Source organism: Taeniopygia guttata, chromosome 1 (genome assembly GCF_048771995.1).
Source record: "Taeniopygia guttata chromosome 1, bTaeGut7.mat, whole genome shotgun sequence".
Classification (NCBI taxonomy): Eukaryota; Metazoa; Chordata; class Aves; order Passeriformes; family Estrildidae; genus Taeniopygia; species Taeniopygia guttata.
The window spans coordinates 76255508-76280994 of NC_133024.1; the positions used below are offsets into that span (position 1 = coordinate 76255508).

Genomic DNA, 25487 nt, shown 5'->3' on the forward strand with positions numbered 1-25487 from the left:
AAAAGGTTCTCTCAATTCATTATATTATACCCTTTGAGCAGGCAGCAAACAAAATCTGTTAATTAGCTGTCTCTAAGTGTTTGAATGGTTTCTTTTCAATGTTTGAGTATTTCTTTCACATGGAAATCCTGAAATTTGAGCCTAGAAATTCACCTCTTTGCCAACTGGCTAAATACGTGGGTTTTTTTCTCAAAAGTTAAGACATGGTCTACTGCTAGTACTATACACTATTATGAAAACTGTAAAAGACCATTGCCTCTAGCTATAAGCTGAACATGGCCTTGTAATGTAGAAACAAGACACATTGCTTCAACATTAGTAATCTTAACAGAATAGCCAGGGGTAATCTTAATAACTGATGACTTTTAATATTTTGAGAAGATGTGGAAAAGAATATATTGCAAACAAAAGCCTTTGAAATGTAGAGGGATTCCTGAATGCTACAAAATGTGTAATAAAAATAATGTTGGAAGATGGATAGTTCTGTTACGTTCTTGCTCTGAAATTAGCAAAAAAAGATGAGTTACACAAGTTAACATAAATGCATAAGAGAGCCTAAAAGTGACCAATCAAATGCCATAGGTTTGCAAGAATGAGCCCCAAACCACATTTAGGCAAGAACACACTGATAATAGCATAGAAGTATTTGCTGAAAGTGTCTTTGAAACAAAATTCCAAGCTCCAGGGAAAACATCTGTGGAATGTTTTATGAAAAAGAATTACTAGACTTCTGAAATACACGGATTTCAGTCTGGGCATCATCTTAGCTTCTCACCTTAATGAAACATAGCAAAACATGAACTCAACATATACTGTAAAGCAGTTCACAAAAGAGGCGTAGATTTTAAGGCCAGAAGGACCACTGAAGAGTCCAGTATGACCTTAGTGTAAACCAGACCAAAGAACTTACTCCAAATACTGTGTGTTTGAGTCCAGTCATTTAGTTAGACAAAGCACAGACAAACAAATTCCCACATGGGAGGTGAAAATGGAAATTGCAGGTACTCTGCCTTAACTGCCTGCATACCTTCTAGAACCTCACAACATACAGGAGATAGCGTCGATGAAAAAATAACTGCACATCATCCCAGGATATGAGAGCTGGGAAAAAGTGAAGGTTTTCCAGAGATCTGTATTTGTATTCTGTTGTAGCCACTGCTGTTTCTTTCCTAACAAGACAAGGCAGAAGATGCAGAGATGCAGTCTCTCAAGATGACAGAACCCTTTTAAGATACTTCTCTCATTCCCTTCCTTTTTCTTGGGTTCTCCTTTATCTGGTAAAGCAGAAACGAATAATCTGAAATCCAGTTCCAGCTCTTCTCTTTGTCAGTGGATGTAGACAAAGCTTGTCTGTTTTCTTTCAGAAACATGAACTAATTAGGACAATTTTTCTAATTTCAGTGACTTTTCAAAAACAAAAGGCTTTTCTCTCAAATGATCCTGTTTGGTGTACCAACAAATTCCACATCTTTTTCAACAGGGAAGAAATGTAACCCAGTGTGCTACAGGAAACTAACAGCAGCAGTGAGTGCTTTTCCCACCTATCACATCAGAAGAGTGCAAGATGCTGCCACTTGCAATTTACAAGACAGAAATATGTTTCAGAGAAAGATTGCTGTCTTCTCAGATGTAACTCCCTAGTTGTCATTGACAGCCTTCAGAAGACCCAAGAATCGAAGGGTTAAGTAAATAAACACATGCAAACTTGCCCATGGCTCCTAGAGAAACGCCCAACACCTTACCAACTTTAAGGTCACCATTCAAGAAAGTATTTCCCTGTCCCTTTTTGGAGCTTGGTCAGAAATGGTCAATAGCTGCAAGGCAACCTGTTGCTTTTGTTCAGTGCCGAGAAATGCCACTCAAACTTGGAAGGCATTGAAGATTACATCACACATTCGAATTAGATTACAACAACTCTTTTGTTAGGTGTGAATGAGGCATTAGTGATCTGGAAGTGTAGATAAAAAGCACCAGGAAATTCTAAATGTTAAGTGCTGCCACTCTTGACCAAGGGTTAAAGCTGCTGACAAAGTAAGTACTTGGGAAAAGACAATCTTTTTATTATGTCAGTGTTTTTAACTGGAGTTCCTATGGTCAGGCACTTGGACTAGCTGGTCCTCATAGGTCCCTTCCAACCAAAAAACTCTCTCCTCTTACTCTATTTGTATTCTATTTGCACTCTACATTGTCAGAATGAGATGTCTTTCTTCTGGATCTTCTACAAACATTTTGCATGTTTTTTTTTTTTTTTTTTTGAGTTTTGCGGGAAATAATAATGTATTTTTCAGGTATTGAGAGGTAAAGGCACTTTCCAGCTGTTAACTCAGTAATGTATGCAATTTTAATTAAGGTTTCAGGGTTGACTAGAGACATTAAGATCTCTTGATCTCATGAGGTTCGAAGGCAAATGCACTGAGATATTTGTAGTGAGGTTTGTGCATAGAGAGGCAATGCTGTTGACAGAAGAGGATTTTGTATTTTGGAGATTAAGCAAGGCCAAGGCTTGGACAAAAAAAATATAGGGACTGCATATAATTTTTTTTTCCCTCCTGTGATTAAAAACTAGATATAGCAGCATGATTCCTCAAATAGCTTTTAAACGCTAGTTGTTCAGAATGGTTACTTTACAAATACATACCTAGTTTACTGCTCACTCCTGGATAACTGAGAGAACTTCAAAGACCTGAAGGGTCTTCCCTGCGTCACTCATTCGTGCGCACCTCTCAGTCTTCTTCCTGGAAAAACATCGCATGAAAGACCGGAGAAGGCTTAAAGAGATACGCGCTGTAACCCTTCAGGCATGCAAATGTAAGGGGGTGATTTAAGAGCTGCTGTACGCAGACAGCTCTGCTGGCCCTAGGTGTGACAGCCTTTTTGCTGAAACTCCAGATCTTCTCGGAGGGAATGCAGCCTCTGGAGGAGGCACGCACCCCGCCCTGCCCTTTGCCTGCTCCCGGCTCCTTTCTTCTGATGTACTGAAGACTCTTGTGAGAGACAGAAGCCCAGATTGCTGCTACTGGTTAAACTTTACTGATCTGTGTTTGTCTAACGAGGACGAAAATAGAGTTTATGACAAACTAGTAGCCATAAATGTGAATACAGTTCACACCCCCCAGTCCTTTGGTTTCTCCGGCACCTCAGACAAGCAGTTGGGACTAAAATGAGTGTGGACGGACGTCTCCCTGCACGTGAAGCACGGCTCTGTTCTCCCGAAGCCTGGCTCCTAAAGCAGAGCTGGGGTACCCATTAATGCACAGCCCCTGAGGCAGCGTCCTGGTTCCTCCTGCAGGACCCGCCTACTTTCACAGACTGTCGGCGAGCAATTCCCTCTCCGAGGAAGGGCGGCGGGGCGCAGCCCTCCTGCGGGGTGTCCCGCTGGCCGCCTCCACCCGATGGTCCCCAAAATGCACAGGAAGGCACAGGGACCCTCGGGGCCTCCCCCCTCTCACTGCCCCGGGGCTGCAGCCGGGTTTAACCCTTCCCTTACACCGCGGCCACCTGGGCACTGTTCGTCCCTTCTGGTGCCCGGGAGGAGGAGGCAGAGGAGATGGGGCTATCTGGAGCCCCCCCGGCACCGCAGCGGCGCAGGGCGGTGGTCGCCGCGCCTCCGCCTCTCTCCGGCTGGGGCTGCCCGGGTAGCACGGCCGGGCGGGCGCCCCGCTCGCCGCGCCGATCCGAGCGGCCGCCGCCGCCCGCGAACGCTGGAGGGGGCTCTCGGCCGCCTCCTCCCGCCGGCGGCTCCCCCTCCGGGAGGGGGCAGGGTTAGGGGAGGGAGGTGCAGCCGCGGCAGAGCGGCGGCGAGCGGCGTCCAGTTCCCGCTCCCGCGGTCCGCGGGCGGCAGCGAGACCGGCCCCTCCGCCGCCGCCTGCCTCCCTTCTCCTCCGCGCCGGCCCGGTGGGCTCCCCCCGCTGCCAAGCCGGACATGGCGACCCTGCTCCTGCGAGCCCCTCGCTGTCCTCCTCTCCCTGCCGCCGCCGCTCCTGCCGCCGCCTTCTCCTCCTCCCCGCGGAGCTTTTAATGGCTCGGACCTCCGGCGGCCAAGCGCGACTGCCCCTGCACCAGCCGCAGCGAGGAGAGCCGGCGGGAGCCCACGCCGCCCCAGCCCCGCGCACGGTAAGGGCGGCACGGCAAACAATGGGGCCGGGCGGGAGCGGCGGCGGGTGGCGCCCGCCCCCCGGGCACCGCGGCCGGGCTGCGGGGCGAGCGGCGGGACCCGCCCGCGGGGCAGCCGGCGGCCCCGAGCGCCGCCCCCGGCACCGCCGCCCCCTCCTCGGGCGGTGACAGCCCGGCGGACACCCCGCTCGGCCCCGCGTAATCCCATTACCGCGGGTAATCCGCGGGCAGGCTCCGCACAGAGCGGCGCCCGGACCGCTCGCCCTTCCCCGCGTCCCCGGGCTGCCGCGGCCGGGCGCAGTCCGGGCGGCGGCGAGGGCGGCAGCGCAGCTCCGTGCCTTTTGTTTCGCTCCGGGCTGGGACCCGGCCCCCGGTCCCGGCGGCGGGGCGGGAGCCCTGGAGGGACGTGCGGTGCCGGGCGGAGTTGTAGGGGCGGCCCGGGAAAGGTTTAGCCCAGCCGGCAGCCGGCGGGGAGGTGCCGCTCCGGGGGGCGTGCGAGGGCAGCGCCTCCCTCCCGCCTCGGTTCGGGGCGGCCCGGCGGGGACGGGACGGGGTCCCGATCGCTCCTGGTCAGGGCCACCACCTCGGGTTTCCCGAGTGGCTGCAGCCGCCCGGTTGTCCCTTCCTCCCTCCCTCCCATGCAAGGGGGCGTAGAGATGCCTCTAGCCTGCTGCTCTCGGCGCCTCTGCCATCACCTTGCCCGTGTCCAAGCTGGCGAGGTCGCCGGTTTCAAACCGAACGTTGCCTTCTTTTCGTTATGATCAGCCTCAGCCGGGAACCGCTGGGCAAAGTTTAGCGTAAACTGCAGTTTATTTCCAGAGCGGGAGCTCATGTGCGGTAGGCCTACTTAGCTTTTGTGATACGGCTGCTTTCTCTGTTTTTAAAGCACGCGTAAACTCCGTGGAGTTCATTTAAAGTTAGCGGATTTGCTTGATTGCCGGCATAAAATTACTGTGTAGCGTATCTTTTTAGGTCACAGCCTTCTTACTTGGTTACCTTCAAAGTGATCTGTCCTTCGAGAGTGGAAAGGTGATTGCTGTAAAAGAACAGCATCGATTATTTGTTCTGTTATTCATATCTCTCACATACCTTGACTCCTGCTCCACATTGCTTCCAATTCACAGCAAGCAGCTGATATTGGAATCAAGCCAAGAAAAATAAAATTCCGGAGAAGGTCAGTTAAGAAAAGCCCCAAAAGTTCTCTTTGAATTAAGATTATCTCTTTACTTTTGGATGTTTATGCGAGAATTGTGATATCTAGGTAATTGGTGGATCTGAGCCTTTTAGAAAATGCTCCTGCTTCCCAGGAAAGTCCGAAATCCTTTTAGCTGTGCCTCAGGTGTCCGACCTGCCGGGGTCTCGAAGCTCGGGGCTGGTGGACAGGACAGGACAGGACAGGAGCTTTGTGTGCAGAGCTCGCTGCGTTGCCCGTGCTTACCCTGCCGTGCACATGAAGGACTGGGCTCTTGGTGAGGCCAAACGAGAGCTGCTCATTTTTCCCCTTTTGCCCTGGCCTTTTCCAGTGTCAGAAGTGTCGGTGCTCAGCAAAAGGTATCAACTCTTGTGGCTCAGGAGTCCCGCAAAATGTTTGTGCTTTCCAATTCAGAGCTTCATTCTCTTCGATACGGTTTTGCTCCAGGATTTGGCAGATTCTCCTTTCCTTTGCAAATAACAAAGATGAGGGTTGTATGTAATATATTGAATTACGATGGCTATTTTTGAAAGCTTAGACGTGGCTGTATGGGTCCAAACATGGCGCAAATTCTTTTATCCCCATGGAATTAATTTCAAATGTAGAACTGCAGATCCCTGTGGAAGGGGTAGTTGGCAGTAGGGCCAGTTTGTCATCATGGGAAGGGGTAGAAAGCTGTATTTTTCAGCTTTTTTTTTTTTTTTTTTTTTTGCATTATCTTGTGCAGTCAGATTACTGTTTTTCTGCACTCTTTTTTTTGAAAAAAACAAACACACTAGTAAAGTGGGCAAAATATTCAACAGTGACGTAGAACTTCAAAAAGTCAGAAGCTGGTATGAGATTGAATATTTAATATCCAAGCTTGACTTTTATTTAATGACTGGACTTCAAATTGAAATTGGACTTTTTCCTTTTTTTTTTTTTTCTGCAGGTTGACAGGATTCATTAGTCATTTTGTAATCAATATCTTTTAACATGCTACTTTGTAAAGTAACCAAAAAGTTTGTAACCAAACTTTTCAAAATGAAATTGTGGAAGATAAATGACCTAAGGGGAAACACCACTTAAATGTGATTATTTGAAGCAGGAAAAATAAAGACTTGCCCTATGAGGTGTATTTCTGCATTAAAATTCAGATAGAGAATTCTGAATTTATAGTTGCTCAGTAAATTTTCCCTGCTGATTTTTAGGTTAATTAAACTTAGCAAAAAATCCAAACTTCCACTTAAAAAATTCATGTATGATGGTAATTAGCAGCTCTTCTAAAAAGAAAATATATAAAAAATTTTGACATTGATGAATACAAGGCTGCCAGTTCTGGCAGCTTTTTAGATAATGTATGCTTCGTGATGGAGCTATGCAAAAGAAATGCTTCTCTGGTTTGAAATATCCTTACATTAAGTCTTTACTTGCTTTTGGGCATGCTTTTCTTAAAGAGACTGACTGCTGTGGATGGAGACTCCCAAACTGTGATGTGTTAGGGCATGAATTCAGGGAAGGTGGTCCACAGAAGCGTATCATTTTCATAGTGTTTGCAGGGACAAGTTGGTTGTTGGGCAGAGAAATCCCAGAGCTAAAGAATCAAGTGCTTATGGCCAGCTGAGCACATCCCCTCAGGTTTTGCAAGGTAGAGGAGAACAGTGTTGGCTGTTCCTTGCTTGTTAGTGGTTGTCCTTCCCTCTTTCCCGAGACTGGAATTTGAAGTGCAGGGCAGTGCTCTGACCTTGGCCTCCCCTCTGCTCCATTTGGGGAAAAGCAGATCTTGCATCTTGCTGACTGCAGCAGGGATCTGCATCCAGAACTTCCAGAAGTTTGACTCAACTCGTCTTTTTAGGCTTTCATTCATATTTAGGAAGTATTTTTTATAGCTGTAGGATTGGGTTACAAGCCCTGATTATATACATAAACGAAGCTCTCAGTGGATGTTTTCAGCAGTTAAACCTCTGTGTTTTTAATCTTGGTTAAATTCTAGTGCTGAATCAATTTATTAGCCTTGTACTTTTTGTGCTGCACTGTTAGCATTAGGGACTAAGTTTACTGGGTTTGGTTTCTGGTTTGATTTTATTGCCCCAACTGTTTTTTCATGGTTCTTGTCTGTGCCAGTGCCCTTATTTTATATTGGCTTTTTTAGAAAAGCATGATTAAAATGCTGTTTATTGAATTTGGGTCCACCAACTAGTTCTGCTTTTTCTGTTTCTTCTTTTAGAAATTGGCATGTTTATCTTAAAAGGCCCTTTCCAGACTCAATTTCTTGACTTTGAAAGGTTACAGTTTGTGTATTTTCTTTCTTAATATTTTTCCTTTTTTTTGTGTACTTTTTTGACTGGCTGAGTAGATGCTGAAGTTTCTAATTTACAGATGGACCACTGAACTCAGGTGAGTAAAAAACGGCTTGTTTTTCTAGTTGAAAAGGCACAGAAGACTAATTACAGAGGTATAAAAGGTCATCAGGCTCAAGTCAGCTTTGAATTTGTGCAAAATGTCAGTAAATTTGGCCTGCAGAAAAGTAGGCAAATTAGACAGGTCAGTCTTTGTGGGTTGTGGGCACTATCTTGTTTGTCATCAATTGCAGCATGATGAGCTTTCTGACCTTGTCCGTAATGAAGTAGACTTGATTAAATATTATGAGAAAGGAAAATGCGATATGCCTTTTGGGGGATTTTAGAATCAGGGATGATCCTTTGCAACTACATTTCTTTTTCCTTTATTCTGGAAATATAAATTGAGGAAATTGTTCCTCATGCTTGGTTGTCAAAAAGGACTTAAAGAGAAAAAAAAGAATGGTGCCTCTGTTAGCTGGTACTCAGATAAAATGAAGCTTTGTTGGAGAAGTTCAGGAAGGTGTCAAAGTTCTGTTTTCTGTTGATCTCGTGTGGGAACTGATTTTTGTAGTGTGCCCTTCAGTGTTACACAGTGAAGTCTGTACAGCAAAATCTGGTTTTGTGTCACTTTAGAATATAGAGAAAAAAACTTTCCAAGCCATGAAATCTAGGTACTGAGGCTTTCAGGAGAAGATTTTTGTACAATACCAGTTTGTTACTAGACATGAGGAAAACAGGGGGGGTTGGGTAATATTTTGGTGTAAGGCAGGGTTGGTGTTTGCAGACAACATTTTCTTTCCCAGATTATAAATCTGGTGTAGTGTTAAAAGCCCCCTGGAAAGTGGGAGGCTGTGTCTCTGAGATGCTGCTTCCCTTACTGGTGATGCCTTGCCTATGCTCTGCTCTGGTGCTTGCCATTAAAATCAGGTTTTTGGTGTCAGCACTGGAGGTTGCTGACCCATGGCACAAGATATATCAAATGAGCAGCAATGTTAACAATGACTTCAATCCCCATTTCCTTCCAAATATGCTATCCTGGGGTGGGGAGAAATTAATGGTTTGGGCCTTGAAGGGTGACTGAATTTGCCATAATGGAAGTATGTTAAGAAGCTGTTACACTCCCATTTGACATGTGATCCTGCTGTCTTGCAAGGCTCTCTAAATTGCTGCTTTAAGTTCTCTCCCTCATTAGTGGTAACAGAAGTGAAAAGTTGTGCAACCAAAGGGGACGTTCCCCTCCTCCCCTAGATATAGGTCTCCCCAGAGCATCTATTTCTATAACACCAGGTATTGAGGTATATCATACACAAAATATTACAGAAATTCAGCAGCAGGAGATGTGTGGCATGGGCAGTTTTATCTAAGGAAAAGCTGTGACTTTCTGAGCAGAGATGCCAGTATCAGGTTGTTGGAAACAACTGTGCTTGAGCTCAGGCACTGTGCTCTGTGTGCAGAGGGGAATATGGCTTTGCTGCCCCAAAGACAAGCTACTCGAGCATCTGGGTTGTCTTGCACAAAATATTGCTGGGGAAGAACACACATTTTTGTCGGTCAAAAGATGACTCACTGGTAAACTGGAAACCCTAGGAGTAACACGATATTGTTGGATATTGTTGGTTGCTTCCTTTTCTGATCTGAGGCTGCTGCTTCTGCTGGCCACCACTGGCCTTTCTGCATCTTTCACACCGGATTATTGCAGTCCCAGTAGTTAGATTGCTGGTCACTAATAATACTGGTGACTCCTTAATCAAGGGCCTTTATTTTCAGTCACCTGTACCACAGACATGGGTCAAGAAGACATTTGTCAGTGTGTTCTGACAGCATGAAGGGTCTATCTGCTCAGTAATGTTCAGCATTTAATTGGCTCTTTCTGCACCACATTGGGCATTTTTCTGATGGTAACACTCTTTCAAATAAGTTATTTCTGTGCCTGGATTAAGAACCTGAGCTGCAGATGTTATGTGTTCACTCTTTCAATCCCTGAGTGTTATTTTTGGATGTGTCCCAGCCTCTGTCTCTCCACTGAACAATACTAAAGGTGTTCCACAGAGACCTTTGCTAGCCTAGCAATGGAGCACTGGCAGGCTGCTCATTAGTCTTTTCTGCCTCTCCTTATCAGTTTTACTGAGAAACTCCCTATCACTTTGGTTGCACACATTAGAATAATTAGGCTTCTTGTTCAGCAGGTTTGTGTGGCATTGATTTTGGCCTGAAAGTTCAGGGGAGGGGAAGGATACCATTAAATTATATGAAATAGGAAGTACGTCTTCCATAGTTGCCTTTTTTCATTACGAGTTGGATTTAAAACATATTGCACAAAGGGAGGCAGAAATCCCAAGCAGACTTTAATGCTACTTAAAAAGGGGGTGTTGCTCCTTCCATTAGTAAATCAATGAACATAAATCTTAAATTTCTAAGAGGGAAAGAGGATGTGATGATTTCACTGTTCAGTTGGAAGAGGGCTTCACATAATTCAGAGGCTCTGGGATCACAGCAGGTATCAGACAGACTTGGAGCATTTCCCTGGCCACCCCAGTCTTCCTATGATTGTGGAGATGATGGGATGTTGTTTGGGGATTAAGTATTTTTTTCTGTCCATCTCTCTCATATTTCCAATTATTCTCTAGTTTGATGTTGCTTGTGGCTTACCATCAAAGTGAACTTAATTTGGTTTTATTTTGTTAATTCTCTACAGTCTTATGATTGCAGTAACAGTGATTACAACTGAGAAGTCTCTGGCCAGCTATTGCTCTGTATAATAGCAGTGTCTTTTTCAGATTAAGGAAAAGTAGGATTTGTTTAGTTTGTCCTGCCTGAGGTTATTTTCTCAAACATTCAGGCTAAAAAGGAAGGTAAAGCTCTTGTAAAAGTAAGAATCTACAGAAATTATGTTGTCTTTTTTTTCCCTCGGGAGTTTCCTATTTTCCAGGAAATGATTAGTGTTCAGGCTCTTAAAAATACAGAAAATATTAGAGGGAGAAATGGAAAGGGGGTATTCAGTTGCTGTACCTTTTAGAAAACGAAGAGTATATATAATTTTACGAACTAAATAATCCACATGCATTTTGAGATTAGCCTCCCTGGATAATATTCATTCTTTTTCAAATTGAAGACCTCAGCTCCTATTTTATCATGGTGGGAATTCCTCCTGAAAATCTCTGTGTTTGTAAGACCTAAAGCCATTGTGATTTCCTTTAACACATTTAACATTCAATATTGCTTTTTAAACAGAGGCATCAGTTGGTGCATGTGGGAAGATCAACTGTATGGTTATGCCATTGTAGCCTGTGTTATTCATTAGCCATTTTGGCTGAATTGATTGGTGTAATGTGGAAAATAACACTGTTTAATGTTTTGGTGCAGAGTGCCATTTTACCTGTGTCCTTTGAAATGTTGATCAAAATTTGCAGTACGATGAAAGAGAAAATACTAGAAACCATAAAAAAAACCCCAAAAAACCATAAAATGAGCAAAAAGGAAAGTGTATCTACAATGTGTGGTCAGTGAATATTAAACTTGAAGTTAGCAGAAAATACCCTCAAAATGTCTCAATAGCAAATAAATAAAAGAAAGACAAAGAAGATGGTGTGATAGTATTGCAGTGGAGAGAAGGGCAAGTGGCTCTACCACTTGAATGTAAAAAATGTTTTAAAAGGCATTCTAATTAAGTGCTGCTCAGAGCTCTGCTTTTTATAGTAATATTTGAATACTGTGAGATAGGTCACAAATGGCACAATTCCAAGGGTATAGGATCTATTTGCCTAAAACATGTGAACCTCTAAGAGAAGCATTTCTAAACAGACCTGTGAGAGAGGAGAAGCTTTGGGTGGTAACTTTATGGGGCAGGGCTTTTTCATCTCAGTATTTTTTTTTCATATTGTTTACAATTAAGGCTTGAATGGTAGTGCTGCACCTTGGTTTGTGTGTGTTCTCTGACTGAACCTCAATAAACTGGTAGGCAGCTTCAGCCCTGCCAGGGAAAGAGTGAAGCTGAATTAACAAGTGAGTGGTGGGTAGAGGAGAGGGATCACTGCAGCTGCTGCTGGAGGTGACCTGTGCTGCCTCTCAGCTGTCCCTGGGCACGCCTGTGGCTGGGTGGCCACACAGGAGCTAATGCAGCCTCCTGCCATCTAATTAGCAAATTATTGAATAGGACAGCGTCAGGAGAGGGATCTGGCAGGACGGAGTGTGTGATGGAGCCAGCCACACTGGCTTTGCACCCCACGGAGGCTGAGGAAGAGCATCCATGGCTTGTGTGGAAACCATGCGCTCTGTCGGTCACCACGCGTGAGCGCTTTCACAGGGCGGCTCTCGGGGGCAGGAAATAAATGTGGCATTAATCAATGAAATCTTCATCAAAACCTTGCCCATATTGACACCAAGCACAGTTTCCCACAGTTACCTGGGAATGCTTCCTGGAGCTGTGAAGTAGTGTGACTTTATCTAATGAGGTACCAAAGTGATGATGCAGGAGCCGGATATCTGCATGATTTTTAACTCCAGCTATCCAGCTTTTTAAATGCAAATCAAGGACTATTTAACATTCTGAACCAAAAAATTATTCACTGGGCAATGCCTTGGACTCAAGCATTTGTCCCTTAATTTTCTGTGCAGCGTGTGCACACTGAGGCACCACAAGAATCATTGGAGCAGTTTCTAGCTGTAATAATGCTTCAAGGATCATTTGAAGCAATGGACAAGCAAAAAACACTTGATGGTAGCTCTCTGCTTGAGAAAACCCAACACAGGGAAGCCATTCCTGTCTTCCTGAATGAAGAGAATGTGCAGGATGAAGAGGCATATCAGGCTAGCTAGGGACTAATAGCGGCATGCTGCAAGTGTATGACTGAAAAATTAGATCATCGTTGTGATGGAGTAGGGTGTGTGTATATTTTTCTACATCTGATGAGAAGAGGGAGCTCAGAAGAATTTTCATTTTCTGGGAACAGGATATGTAATTTTTTCATTTTCTCTTCTTTAAAAAAATCCTAACAACCAAACAGCCTATATATTCAAGACATTTCAGACATATATCTGAAAGCATTAAAACTGAAGACAATATGGTTCTTAATTGGGTATTTGCTAGGGTTGCTTTGACTCCCTTAAATCTGTTAGTGGAATTTTTTTCGGGCAGTACATAAAACTTAAATTTTCTTTCAAAGTTCTTTTCCTCAAAAGTGAAAATAATGTTTGAACATATATGCATTATGTTATTATTTGAAATATTTAAAACAGAAAATAGGTGATATAACAAGAACAGCTAATACACAGAGAAAGAATAACCTATTAAAAGCTGGAGTAGTTAGCTGTGGAGATGGTGAGCTGTTTGAGCATGTACCACAATAGATGGATATAACAGAGCTACATTTTTTCTCTTCCTCTGTCATGTAAAGAAAAAAACCAGAGAGCCAGATATGCCTCTTCATCTTTGTATTTGAATTTTCTGCATGATCAGTGTGATATGAGGATATTTATAGCTGTGGGGTGAGATAATGTCTGTCCGTCAAGAAAGCTCAAAAAATTTTAATTCTGGTGTAAATGTAATTCAATACAAAAAATCTGAGGAAGAGTCTGTATTGTACTTTTCTGACTGTTTTTGTCAAAACAAAATGCATCCTCTAACCTGAATAAAGTTCTTTCCACTTAAAAACACACCAGGATTGGAACTGATGCTTGGATTTACGCCATGAAGGGAAAATGGTAGCTGTGCATCTAAAAAAATGTCTGCAGAAAAATGTAAAATGTGTCTAGAAGTTTTAAAGCCTTGTATCCATGACAGTTTTTGGGCTAACCTTAGAAAAGAAAGAATTTCAGAAAAAAGCTGATCTGAGAACAGTTCCAGCTTGGCAAGGAAAATGTGATTTGGAGATATGGAAGAGAAAATTAATCAGAATAATAGCTCTAGCTCTTACAAGGAGATTGAATGTATTAATTAAATGAATATCTGAAAATTAATTATGAAACCAACCTTATATATATATATATATATATATATATATATATATATATATATATATATATAAGTATGTATGTATGTATCTCAAGATCTTTAAAATCAGCAGGTTACTCCAGGATTGTTCTGCAGAGGAGTTTCCAGGAGTGACAGTTTGGTTCAATTCAGAAGAGTCTGAAATTCCTGAGAGCTGGATTGTCTTGAACCAGCTGGGTAGAAGTTTTCTAAAGTTTTTGGCAGTGTGTAACTATTGTGAAATAAAATACATTGCAGCAGTTTTTGGTTTGTATGTATGCATGTTAACCAGTGATTGAGTTTAATGTGAGCATTAACTTGCTTGTTTATAGAAAAACCTGGAATAGCTTGTTTTTTTTCACTAAGCTTCCAGATTAAATTTAATTGCAATTTTGTCAGGAGGACAAGCTAGTCTGGTTGCTTTTGAATGTGTTTAAAGAAAGTTTCATAACTCTTTCTTTGGTATTCCTCCAGTAAGGCCTGATCCTTTTTTTATCTACAAAGTTTAAAGCTTGAGGGAACAATAAAGACTCAAATCAATTGGAAGTAATTGCAACTAGATCATCAGCATAGTTTTGTTTAATTTACAGTGTTTATTTAGTGCTCTCCTGTTGAGGAAGTTTAATCAAATTACTCGTGCTCTAAAGGACTACAGGGAGCAATAGCAACGGCCCAGGTGCTTGTTTCCAGGGCTGTACCTTTTATATATTTTAATATATATATAGATATATATGTATACACACCTATATATATTTGTGTTTGAGAAACAAAGATTTTTAATATCTGGTGGCAGTGGCTGGGGTGTTTTCTCTGTAGCTGATCATGGAGACACAGGGGTCCCACTTGGCTGTGTGTTTTCCTAGTGGTGCCAGCCTTGTATTCCATAGATGCTCTTCCAACACCAAGAGAGAGGAGCTCTGCTTTTATTTTAAAGTGGCACAACAATGTAGGTGAAAAGAGTGCTTTAAATACAGTGAATAAGACTGCATTAGTAGCATGTCTCTGCTATTTTGGAATAGACTTTGGAACAGCCTCTAGAAGCTCTTGGTTCTGTGTTTAATGTTTGCACTTCTTGTTTAATTGTGCTATGTGCTCATCTGCCCTCCTGGAGGGCTGTGGTGTGCCTGGTGCAATGTTTCACTGTGCAGGGCTAGAATCCTTAACCCTCACGTTTTAGAGTGTCTGTGCTAGGGACAGCTTCAGACTGTTTTCTTCAGGGAATAGCATGTGATAGGGACAGTTGAAAAGCAAAAGTCTTGACCTTTGAATGCATGGAATGTCATGGGGGATTATTCTTAACCAGTATGCAATTAGTTCGTGTTAGAGGGAAAAACAGTAACCCATTTCTTTGTGCCAGTTTCTTTTCTCCACCCTTTAGTTCCCCTTCTTCCCTCTTCATGAAATTCCCATATGCATAGACTGTTAGTATTTTAGCAGGATTTTTTCAGATTCATTAATGAAGCTGAACTTCTTTCAGGGTAAAAGAAAAACCTGATGAAAACTGAGGTTCTGGGGTTCTATTTCTGTATATAATGTGTGCTGCTGTTGGCATACCTGGGAAGAACAATTCCTGCTGTGTTAGTTTTAATAACATTTTATTTAAAAAAACCCAACCAAAACAAACTGTACTGTTGCCGTTGCTGTTTAGGGAAATGTGTTTGATCACTAGAAATTAATGAATCTATGAATTTCCTACTATAAATAGAGGGAGAAGAGTTTGCCATTTGAATAATTCTAATAATGAAGGTTGGATGTTACTGATGCTGCTTTCTTCAGGTGTTAAGAATTATTTGGTTTTCCCCAAACCTGCCTATATTGATTATTTGTTCAGTATTAACTTGTTTTCTTGCTTGAATTTTATTCATGTTTTTATTTCTCAACTCATTTTTTAATGCAGTTGCTATCTGTGACAGCATTCCATCATATTTATCCTTAATATCTGTAGTATTCATGGTTTCCATTGATAAGGATAATGTAGTGGAAGGACACACTGTACATGTTTTTTAAATTTCAGTAAGCTTATAGCCACAACTTCTTCTGAAGTCCTGGAACTTGTAAGCAGTTTGTTTATATTTTCAACAAAAGTGTAAGTATGTAAGTTTTGAGTAATACTCTTTTGCCATTAGTCCTACAGCTTTCTTAACAGTAAGGAAGGAATGCGCATCCTTGGAGGCTCATCTGGCATTTTGATGGCCCAATAAAACTTCAGTATTTTTGGCATGAAGCCTTTAAGTGTAACAGATCTTGTATGTGATTGGTTTGATTTAGACTGCAAATGGAAAGCCCAGATTTAGACAGTTACCTTAATGGATGTTTTAAAGGTTTTTTTACTCCCCTATGGCTGAATACAGTGAGTTAAAATGTTCTTTGTGATCATCACAATATTTAAATTTAATGTTCTTTTAAAATTCTGTTATTTTTTGTGTAAGTTCTACATACACTTTGTTCTGTTAGTATGATAAAAATGCACTGATTTTGAGACAGTTACCAACTATTAAAAGAATATTACTATTAATGATCTGATTTATTTAGATATTTATTTTATCCAGTAGTTTTTTCCATAAAGAGAAATAATTTTTCCCCCCTATGGATTTACAACTCAATATCTTTTTCTGTTGTTTAACATGAGACACTTAGATCGGTAAACACTTACCTTTTACTCTGTAATGGACAGTCCTGTGCATTCTGAATGGTAATTACCCTTGATATTGCTTGCTTAATTTTTTTCAGTGATTTGTAGGACGAGCTTTGTGATGATTCCATTGCCTGCAGAGCTGTACTTCCAGTGATTGACTAAAGGACAAGTTTTAGGTAACTACAGGCTGGAGTCAGTGTTAGTAAGGATCTTGGCAATGGGCTTTTCTGTATCCGTAGTCTAGTTCAAGGGTGCTCCCTATAAGGACTCAAGTTTTTGTTCAGGCATCTTTCAGATGTCTGAAATACCATTACTTCCATTAAAAGGAAAAGAAAAGTCTACTTCATAGTTTGTGATCTTACTGTTGGGAATCTTTCCTGCTGGTAAACTGGTCTGTTACAAACTGCTCTAGTTTCTACCTAAATCTTTAATCTTCCCACTCAACTTGGAGACCACATCCCTTACATGCTCCCACGCTTCATTATTCTGCAGATATTTTGCTCTCTTGCTGCTCAGCTGTGTCATTCTCCTCTGTTCCCTGGGAAGCTTTTTCTCTGCCCTGGGTTGTCCATTTCTAGAGCAGGGAATTGTTACCTTTGGGACAGAGCACTTCAGGAGGACTCACAGTGAAGGGGTTTTTCTTCCTGGCAGCTGGCTTTCCAGAAAGATCATGAATAACCTACTTACTTGACCACTGGCATTGGGTCTCTCAGTCTCTCTACTGAATTTTAATAGTTTTTATCTCACTGCTGTCTTCCATGATACAGGAAATATTAAATACATTTGCTTTCTTGAAGTGTAATTACTCATTATTTTTATGCTGAGCTGAAGCAGTTTGTGATTAATAACCTCAAGGTTCCCTTTTGTGACCATATGCTTAGTCATTTTATCTGTGTTACTAAGGCATGATGACCTATTTTGGTTAATATGTCTGGCTTTTGAGCTGCAGGATGATAGCAGAAGCATATCTTGGAATTTCTTGGGTATGCTAGAGACAAAATAGGGGAGTAAAATACCAGAAATGTAAGTGGAGCCTGGATTCTGTTCTGTAAGATGTTAGAGGCCTATGAGACCATGAAAGCTTTAAAGGGTCACCCTTGTTTTTAAAAACTGTCTTTAATAAGGAGTTAATTTATGTACTTCAGATCATTTTAAGACCCTTGAATCAAGCCTGACTTTACTACAGGAATTCAGTAAGGTATCACTGTGCCTTATATACATTAACAGAGCTTCTCTGCTTCCTGGCAGTACTGAGTTACTGAGATAGCCACTAATTTTTTTTTCATTAGATAAATGCAACGTTAAAGGCTCCTTACTGAATGAATCCATTAAGAGAGCTGCCTAAAGGGCATCTTATTTTTGCAGAACATGCAAAAAGTCAGTGTCACTTTGCAACCTGAGGGCTGTGGTAGCATACTATTTATTTCCCTTAAAGCAATATTGCATTTGACTGCTTTGCTGGTTCTGCGTGCCCAGAATTTACTAATTTGGGGAGAAAAGACTTTAAAAGAATTGAATACTCATATGCATACTTTTTTTTCCATTACATTGTCTTCCATTAAAAAAAAATCTTATTTTTTCCTTAACTTAGAAGACCTGATGGTTTCATAGGTAGTTGGTTTTTATCCATTTTCCCATCTCATGCACTTCAGAGAGATGAGAAAAGAGCCATAAGCCTCCTAAATTGTACACATAGTATTCCCTAACTGACTGCTAGGTAGTCCTAGTAATTGCAAGACTCACACTTCATTGTCAGAAGGATGAAAATGTCAAGTTCATGACTGTGTGTCTGCTTTGTTTAGAAGCAACCTTAGTGCTTTTCTGGAAGTTTTGTTGAAAATTGACTTTGTGAACAAAGAAGTGTAATTCACTTAGAGGCTGAACTTTGTGAGGCAGCAAAACAGGAAAAACTATGGGCTTGGTAAATGAGATGAAGCCCAGGATCCATCAGAGCAAGCCCAGGAGATTATGTGGGTGATGAAACTGCAGGGTTTGGCCTCAAACACAGTTGATTACTGAAGGACAGGAGCAGTTTATCTGCTGTCCATGGGATGCTCTTGCTGGCCTTGCTGCATTCCATATGCTGAGACTAGAGTGGTTTTCCTAAGCAGGCCAGAGGTGATCCAGGGAAATCTTTCTGTGAGAAGGGGAGAATTAGGGCTTGTGAGACACCAGCACATAGTGTTCATGTGGCATTTTTCTTTACATTTTGATTTCTTGCCTATATCCATCATCCCTTACTGCAAAAATGAAGTGTGTTGGTAGTTTTTCAGTACTGCTGTACAGTTATTGAGCAGAAGGAGTTCTAAGTTCTGTAATCTTTTAGCAGCAAGTAGAGCTTATCAAAATTATTGCAAGGCTAGAAAACAGTCTGGTTTGTATTTAGTGTCTAAAATAATATAGTGAGGACTTCAGGTCCTTATTGGTGTGAACCTTTTATTCTACCTGTGAGCTGCTGTGTGCAGCTTTGCTGCTTGCACACCTTCCAGGGTTTGCTCACAGCTGCCCTGAAGAGTCAGCCTGAACTGTTCAGTTCAGACTTGCAGTTGGTACTGCAATCACCGTTTCCTCTTTGGTACCATTCCATAAGTACTTTGAAAGTTGACATAAGTTGCCTCAGTATAGACTTCTCTTGATTTTACAGAAACATTACTTTTTCCAAGCAGAAATATTCCAGGTGGTGTTTCTCGGAGGAAGAACTTCTATGCCTCTCATTAGTTAAATGGGCTCTCTTTCAACACCTGCTAATTCTGTTTTATTCCTAGATAATCATCTCCATAGTCCAGCATTCTTACAGGCTATTTTTGCAGAGTTGGCAGAAAATTAGGATTATGTGCATCAAAGCTTGAAGCACAAGAAGAATTTCAGGTATCTAACTGAAGACATCACATAAATTAGGTATCTCACAAGCTTAGTGTCTTTTAGATAATTAAGGAATTTCTTGTTATTTCAGTATATTTGAATATTAGTGAATCGAAAATTTAATTATGATCCTGAAATCTTAATCTCTCTATGTGTAATCAGTCATTCTATTTTAAACAGCACTCATTTGTGGTGAAGTTTTGTGGTTTATTTTTTTTTAATTTCCTCTGATGCATTTGTAGAGTTGACTTTTAAGGCATCTTTGTGATTTAAGTTTAGTTCCTTCCAAGTGCTGTAGTAAAATTGACATTTTGGTATAAAGAAACAAGGTCTCTGCTGATTTCTAAGAGAAAAGGTTTAGGAGCAGTTCATGTAAACAAGATGGTACAACACTGAAAAAAGTGTGCAAATGTTGTTTAACCTACTGGTTGTGGAAAAAGATATATTGAAGTAAAGGCAAACACATCATTAAATTGCAAATGAATCTTTGAGATTTATCGACTGATGGAAATGGAAACAGCATTTCTAGAGGAAAATGGCCACAGCAGTTTTAATGTAAAGTTTTGTTTCTACCTAATGTGTTTGGTTTTCAGTAATGACTTAAGTCCTCTGTTTGCCTTTCTTTCATTTGAACCAAAAAATTTATCTAAAAATACTTAAAAATATAATCCTGTGCTGTCTTTAGGGTTTGTTTGGGTTTTTTTTTTTTGTTTTTTTTTTTTGGCAGGGTTTTTTTTTGTGTGTGGGAGGTGTTTTGGGTTTAGTGTTTTTTTGGGATTTTTTTTTTGGGGGGGGGTTGTGTTGTTTTGTTTTGTTTTTCTTGACTTGGCCAAGTTTCTTGTCTTGCTAGTAAAGTATGCATTAAGTTGTGGAGAGGAATGGAAAGGAACACTGCCAAGGTGCAGACTACAACATAAAGTTATCTTTCTTAAATGATATGAAGGACACTTGCATAAAAAGTTTGGCTTTCGTGGAATTTTTTTGGTTTGTTTTGGTGAGTGGTTTTGTTTGTTTGGGTTTGCAGTTTTTTTGTTATTACATGTGTTTTGCTGCAGAAAAATAACTAGTTCTTGCCAAGCAAGGCTCATGATGCTACTGCTACTAGTCCTAGTCTAGAAAGTTCAGCATCTTAGGAGTTGTTCAGCATCTTAGACAAGTGTGCTTGTCTCTGAGAGATTGTCACCTCACTTTCCCCTGCAGGCTGCTCTGTGCATGGCTGCTTGTGTGTTCAGAAGAGACTTGTCCTCTACACATGGGAACTTGAATTTCCTGTGATTTCACTTGTTGGGGGGAAAATGAAATAAACTACAAGCAGATTCTCTTCCTAACCACAATTTCTGGAAGCTGTATGCTGTTGTAGGCATGTTTATTTTCTACTTTTCTTTCTTGGTGTGATAATCTCCATTGAGGAATGGAACAGTTTATTTAAAAACCTGTTATAGCAAACTGTCATTTACATATGCAACAGTAGATGCCTTCATGCTTCTGAACTCTATTCCTTTGCAGAGACTCAGAAGACTTTTTATGAGTCTAATCAAAGGATACCCTGTAATGTTAGAGATACTTCAGAAAGGCAGGACTGAAAATTCAAATATTCTCATATATGCTTAAAGAGGGGCTCTGCTTGAGTTTTCCTTTTCAGAATGATCAGAGCTCAGTCCAGTGCTCAGATGCCACTTTTGTTTGTAGTCAAAGACTTTTGCCTTCAGCTCTTAGTGAAGTTGAAGGATAAAGAAATGTTCTTGGTGGGAAGATGGGTCTTCGCAGTGTTCTTTCATGCCCTTCTTCTCTCTTCAGCCAGCTGCTTCCCTTGTAGTTATATCCAGGCCTTATCTTTACCTTATTGAGACCGTTTTAGTTTTTGTTTGGGTGTTGTTTAATACTTGTTTCCATTTTTTTGGTAGCATTTGTTTGAAAAATACAAGGATCATAAGCTGCTGAAATTGGAAACATTGAAGAAATTTCAGGTGGTGAAAAAACCCAAGATGGAAGAGTATATATTAAGCATAGCTTCAAAGGACTTGTAATACATAGGAAATTGTTATGGCTAATTTCTGGTTGTGTTTTGTACAGGAAGAGAAGGGTTAATGCTGAAAGCATAAGAACATGGGACTAGGTAATAAAGGCCTGAGAGGGAAAAGCTGGCATCTTCCTTTTCTAACATAGTTTTCAAATATCTTCCATTTGGAGCAAAGAGTTGACCATACTAATGAGGTCTGGTTTTTCCTGAAGTTGTTATCCTTGCCATAAAAGTCCCAGGTGGTGGTGCATGACTGAATAAACATGATTTTGGGTGTGTATAGGAAAGTACGGGTCACTCATTTTAATGGCCTGTTTCTGTCCTGTTTGACTGGTTGCCTAAAAGCAGCTCCAAAATAAAATTTACCTGCTCCTAAATGATCTGGAGTAATCTATTCTGATCTGTATCTAGCACTGGTAACTTACAGAGTAGTACCAATGAAACATTCATTCATGGAGACATGCCTCATTTTGTTTATTTGAAAACAAAGCAACGCTGCTTTTATTTAAGAAATAGTCTCAGAATTAGTGATAGTTCAGAGTTATGCAAAGAGAAATGAGGTACCAAGAGCTAGACTAGAGCTGTAGCCCAAACACTTTTATGGTTTTGCATGATCTCTAGATAAGGCAGAGTGTCGTGGGAACACAGTGTTACCAGAAGAGGTGGGGAAGCAATTGTGTGATGTTGATGCTCTGGATGGAGCTGCACATTGGTGAGTGGCACTGTTTTGAAATCACAGTGGAGAAGTAGGGGTGAGTCACTGAATCAGTTATTTTAGTGCTAGTATTGAAAACTTTGGGATAATCACTGAGTGGAGACAAGTAAGCCCAAGAACATGATAAAATAAGCACTAACAGATTTACTGTCATCTGACAAGTGGTGCTGGTATCTCAATGAAGAGTTGACCTCTTTGCACAGCAGCATAAGGCGTGTTGGTGGCTGAGCTTTGTTGTTTGACAGGCAGCTCAGATGTATCCCACATCATGCCTGAGTTATTGTTGGTGCTCTCTTTGGTGCAGAAGGGAAAATGTGGGCAGCTGCTCTGTTGCAAGCCTATCATGGTTCACGTTATCAGGCTGTGCAGCTGAGAGTCTGGGCAGTGGATGAAGGGGCTCTCCCGTCCCCCTGGCTTTAAATGGTTTGTGCAGAACAGGGGAGCCACCAGACGCTGTAGAACTTATGGGGCAGCTGAAGTGGCAACCCAATACAGTGTCGGAACAGATTGGTGGATTTCTTGGAGTCTGAATTTTTTTTTAAAGTTCTGTGTGTCTGCATGCTGAACATGAAAGAGGCAGTGTGTGAAGCAGAGCAAGAATGCACAAAGCAGGAGAGAGCTTGTTGATTAGCCTGCTATCTGAAAAGAGATTTCAAGTTGGGAATTTCTGCATGACTGATTCCTCCTTCCCAAGGGAAGGATTTTCTCTGGGTTTCAGCTCAATCAGTTTTTCCCAAGAGAAATAACATACATACAGTCTAAATATTTTCTAGTTACTTGAGCTAAAAATGGGTGGTGATACTGAAAAATGCAAATTCACTTCTCTCTGGAAGCTCACTTTCTGAAAGGAAACCAAAGTTTATATACTTTTTTTTAAGGCACTTAAAGCATGTTTTTATCAACAGGTGAGAAATGCCACAGAGTAGCTGCTCTGCATGAACTATAATTGTATTTATAATGTGGTGGTAAGGCTGTGCAAGTGGGTAAATATCTCATTGTATGAGCGGGTGCATAAATCTGTTAGTGCTTCATAAATCTCATCAAGAGGTCATTTTCTTGACATCTCCCAGATTCATTGTTGGCCTGACAGCCATTTTAGGGACCAGAGCTACAGGCATGGCTGGCGATGTGAAGGCAGAACAACCTTTAATGCTGTTTTGTAGTGCCTTCAGTTTCTAAATCCCTACAGAAGTAGAGTGGCCTCTTTCTTCTTCCTCCTTTATCTTCCTCATCCCCTTCTGCTACTGTCTTCTGGGAAGTGTGTAACTTCTCAAATTACTTTCAAATTCCCCAGCACAGGGCCATAATTGAGCTCAGCCACTTGAAATGGGGGACAGAATCTCCTCTTGTATAACTCATCTCTAATGAGGTTTTCAGTACCAGGCCACAAAACAGAAGTAGGTAAATCTGATTGTTCGATGCAGGTGAAATTACAGACTTTCTACCCCTAACCCAGTCCAGAAACATGTAGCTGTGTTCATGTAAGAGGAACACGTTAAAACAAGTGCAGCTCTCCAGTAGGAAGCAAACCTCTGTCTGACTTGTGGCTTCAGCAGGTGCTGCTAATGCATGCTCCTTCTGAGAAGATGAGGTTTGCCAGCAATGAAATGATTTATCCTCAATATTTCCCAGCAGAAGTATGGCTTAGCCTAGCATTCCCCCTCTAATAATAGGCAGTAGTAATACTCATGGGGAAAAGTGTTAGTAAAATGGTGATCCCTCCCAGCTTTTGGAAGGCTGTAGTTCAAGGACTTCATCCAAGAAAGTAATGTCTGCTCCTTTGTTTAACAATCCTTTACAGACTTTCTTTTGTGAATACATCTAACTATGTATTCATGTATTTTAAATTTTTGCCTTCATAACATTCTGTGGCAATGCCATTAATGGTGGTATGGAAAAAGTCCCTCCTTTTCCTCTTGTTTTTAATCCAGCTGCCTGATAAACTTCATGTTATACTGCTTAATTCATTTATTCTGAGACATGATTTCCTGTTTGGTTTCTCCATAATACCATGAATGATTTTATACCTTTCATTTTATCTGTCTTTCCTAACCTAAATGCATTTGTTTGCTTAATTCTCCTTAGGTTGAAGTTGTTTCAGACCTCCCATTGTTGTCACTCTTTGAATCTTTTCTTGATCAGCAGAATGCTTCTCTGAGAATGGTTTGGTGCAGCATCTGTAGCTGCAGAGCTACTGTGGTGCTCCTGTCAGGTATCCCTGAGCTGCTCACTCCTGATGTTCCCTTTGCTTCCTCAGCCAGCTCTGAACTCTTCATCTGTGAGTGTGTAGTTTCTAACTTTAATTAAATTGTGGTGACTCCAGGGTTCCCATTCGTATTGGCTGTGACTTTGTGGTGTGTGTGAACAAATATCTGACAAATCTATCTGCACCTCAGTGTAGTGAGTTTGCTATATAATTTTGCAGCTTGCTCAATTTTTCACATAAATAATGACTATACTGAGTAGCACAAATGCAAAACCAGAGCTCTTGTGAAAACTGGCTGTATATTCCTCTACTGTTTCTTTTAATCTAACCAGTTGTTAATTCACATGAGGACCTTACGTTTTATCCCATGACAATTCAATTTCTTTAAAAGCCTGTGGTGAGAGACATTGTCAAAGGTTTGTTTGTGATCCAGGCATGTTATACATATCATACATACCACACTTCTCTATATATGTCATGGCAAGTTTGCAAAAGAAATCATGCCATGATGACATTTCTCTGTCATGTTTATTTGCATACCTGCTCATATGTTCTACAATTTCTATCAACTCTCTCAGTGTAGAAGTGAACCTGTTGGTACCAGCCTGTGGTTCCTTTGAGTCCTTTTATTGAAATTGGCAGTACATCCTCAGTTTTTTATACCTTACTTTTTGAGTTTGTTTTAGAGGGAAGCTGGGCAGCATGGTTAATAGTTCTGTGGTGGTATGTTGATTAGCCTTTAAAATTTCTGGGTAAATAGCATCTAAATCTGGTGACCTGCTGTTGGTCTTAAAATCTGCTCTAATGTTGCTGTGGTTTTGACAGTCTTGTGCCTGAACCATCTTCCTGCTCCCATACCACCTTGCATTTTCCTGAGTTTTGGGAGAGTGGGGGCCAATTTGTCTCCATTGTCCCTTGGCCCTGCTCAGCAGGTGAGCAGACTTTCCTTCTGTGCCCTGAGTGCTTCCCATGTGTGAAACAGGAGCTGGAAAGGAGGAGGTTGCTGGAAGGCAGCAATAAACAGCCGTGGGGGAACACCTCTTTCTGCCTCAGTCCTAATTTATGTTGGCTTAAGCAGGTCCCAAAGCCATGGCAAGAATAATATATCGATAGATATGAATTGGCATTTATTGCATTAATTATTTGCATGGACAGTGTAGTTAGATATAATTTTATACAATTCTTACCACTCAGAAGAAACTTCCATTTTCAATTAAAAAACTTACATAAATGAGTTTTTTTCGAATTTTTGGATTGATGATGGATTTATTTAGTATACCAGCGTAAAGTGTTTTGTTTTGGATTGTATTCATAATGGGATTTAAATACAACTCTTCAAATGTTTAAGACATTAATAGAATTTCGGTTCTGTATTAAGGGAAGATGTTTTTTGTTCCAAAGAGTTAATGTGTGTTTTGATTTTGAAGCAGTTCACAATTGAATGTTTCGTATTAA

The 25487-nt window shown here is 41.2% G+C and overlaps 1 protein-coding gene across 7 annotated transcripts in view; it reads left to right on the plus strand.

Moving 5' to 3' along the window:
- The first annotated feature begins 3973 nt into the window (after window positions 1-3973).
- Window positions 3974-25487, plus strand: part of FARP1 (FERM, ARH/RhoGEF and pleckstrin domain protein 1) — a 199482-nt gene continuing 177968 nt past the window's right edge. For 6 of the 7 annotated variants that reach the window (XM_030270500.4, XM_030270562.4, XM_030270631.4 and 3 more), the window contains exon 1: window positions 3974-4113. The gene's annotated coding sequence lies outside the window, so the exon portion shown is untranslated. Of the gene's footprint in view, window positions 4114-4702; window positions 4951-25487 lie in introns of those variants that run through there. The other variant, XM_072927016.1, reaches the window with a different exon arrangement.